The sequence below is a fragment of the Pollicipes pollicipes genome, unplaced genomic scaffold (assembly GCF_011947565.3).
Source record: "Pollicipes pollicipes isolate AB1234 unplaced genomic scaffold, Ppol_2.1 Scaffold_6052;HRSCAF=7182_pilon_pilon_pilon, whole genome shotgun sequence".
NCBI lineage: Eukaryota > Metazoa > Arthropoda > Thecostraca > Pollicipedomorpha > Pollicipedidae > Pollicipes > Pollicipes pollicipes.
The window spans coordinates 4,668,956-4,671,474 of NW_023596805.1; positions in this window are offsets into that span (position 1 = coordinate 4,668,956).

Sequence of the window (2,519 nt, forward strand, 5' to 3'; positions counted from 1 at the left end):
TTTCAAGATGTTACGCCCGGTACATTCCGAGGTTTAGGTAGATGAGACAAAACATTTTCTGACTTAAGATGTCGAGGAACTCACAAGAATGGATGAAAATAGGAGGAAAACAATGAGCCGTAGCGTTTTGACACCAAACATTCTCAAATATGAGAGTCATGCTCAGAAAATGATTGTTTCGTTTGTGCGATACTTTTGTCGGGAAGATCGTGTTTATGGGATCGCGTCCGTGCGTGCGCGTCATCGTTTTCAACTAACCTGATCATACAGAATGCTCCAGATCGCTCCCAAATATTCGAGCAGAGTAAATTCACCCGGTTAAGACGGTTGTTAACCCGGCACTGCCGGGCTGGATCAATTCGCACAGATACGATGCCTTAGAGCACATCTGCACCGCTGTTACAATATTTCCATCAGCAGTAACAAACTGCGCGGAGGTGTGGGTATTGCATTGATAAATAGTGATGGCTTTGACCTATCAACGGGGATGGTCGACCTCCGACGCGTGATCCACATATGTCATGTTCGTATGTCATAGGAATGCCACTCACATGCTACTACATCCCTTTGTAAGTTCAGATTACATGTAGGCACATTTGGAGATACAATATGGTAATGGTCATCACCATTTGTCGTATTTGGTTCGTGGCCGTTTCACAACTTAACCTGAGCTGACCAGACGCACATCAATTCGGTCTCAATTGTGCCTGAAACTAGGGTGCAATGATGGCCGCTTTCTCATGAACAAGGACGGCAGCCTTGTGCGATGCCTCCCGCAGGATCTCTGAATAAAACGACTCTCGCTAAAGGACACATAAGCACTTGCAGAAATACAGGAGATCTTACGTTATTCATAATCTGTGATGTAAAAGACTGCATAATCAAGGTTGTTTCCAGTCAGAATCATATGAGTCATAGTCATAGTCATAGTCGCGATAACAGCAAGAGTCAACGGCCGACTTATGAATGACTATGATCCGGCCGACCATAGCGTAGACACGATGGTGGGAACGAGGTGGACGGCCTGAAGCAAACGATCCACGTTTCACTTGGTCAAGTTTGAATGTATCTGTGCATGTAATTATGTCTCATAAACAGTCAACCAAAAACAACGCTACGCTGGCATTTTTGTCAACAAAAACGGAGATAAAGACAAAGGCATAGACAAAGAAAGGCAAGACAAAGTCAAAGACAAGGACAAAGACAAAATCAAAGTCAAAGACAAAAACATCTCCGAACGACAAAGGCAAAGATATCACCGGACGACGAAGGCAAAGACGCACACACAAAACAAATTTATATCATCGTAAGTTGACAGCTGTGATGACGTAACATGCATCCAACCTACGTAACGCAATGTGTTGTTCACAGCGCATCCTTGAACGTGGTCCGCTTGTGTTGTGCTGCACGTCATGCCATGGAGCCATATGCATGCATGAGAGCGCTTTATGAGCCTGAGGCATTTGACGATTCACCGTGTGATTCACGTCTGTGCCAACCTGTCTGTTGCTGAGGGGTGTGCTGATACAGAGTCCCAGCGCACAAGCAATGTTGCATGCTGTGACACAGATCGTGAATTTGTGGTTGCATCATGTAGACTTAATGGAGGTAACAGGTGCGGGGCAAAAGAAGATCACACTCGCTCTTCTTGGTGATCTCTTCTTGCAGATGCAAGCAAGGAGAATGCCGTTTTAAATTGTTCTTAGATAGGGAGTACGAAAAATACCCGCAAGAAAATGCATTCAGCAGTTCACGGGCCGTTTCAGTCGGCATCAAGCGTTGGCGTTCCCAACTGAAAATAAGGTGTCAGGATTCTCTAGCCGGCTTGACGATTTTGAATGTTTTCCAAACGTAACTTACAATGCTTCTTCCTTGTGCAGCGTGAGCTGTTGCATTTCACAAATAAGGGTTTTACCCGCAACTTTTCAAACCTGTTTATCACTTGTTACAACATATTTTGTAAATCGTGCATCATTTGTCGAAAGCCTGTTATGCCCGACCTTCCATTAACAATGGAGGCTTTTCAAATCTCTCGCCAACGTTCAGAATGTCGGAGACAGGCGAAGCTACGAAGCTAGCTAGCTCAACCGAAGCTTCGCGCAAGAGGCGAAGCTCGGGCTTGTCCGCATTCTGAGCGATGACATCGTATTCGACATGGTATTCGACATCGACATCATGAGCAAATGACATCGTATTCAGAGCGATGTCATTTGCCACTCCCGATTGTGCCATCCGGTAGGTCCATTCAGGACAGGTCAAAGGAATACTGAGCTGATGAAAACACCTGAGGTCCTTCGCTCATTAAGTGCACTATTTCATGCAATGCTCTCAAATGACATAGATCTTTTTTCATGGAATTTATCACCCCCAGAGAAGTAAAGATTTACGTGGTTGACGGTATCGGTCGTCGTTATTCCTTCTGCTCTGTTTTTCCCTGACGTTCCGCCTGTCATTTAAGTTTCTCAACCTTTTCTCCAAGTTGTAACGCTCCGTATATGTATATATATATATATATATAT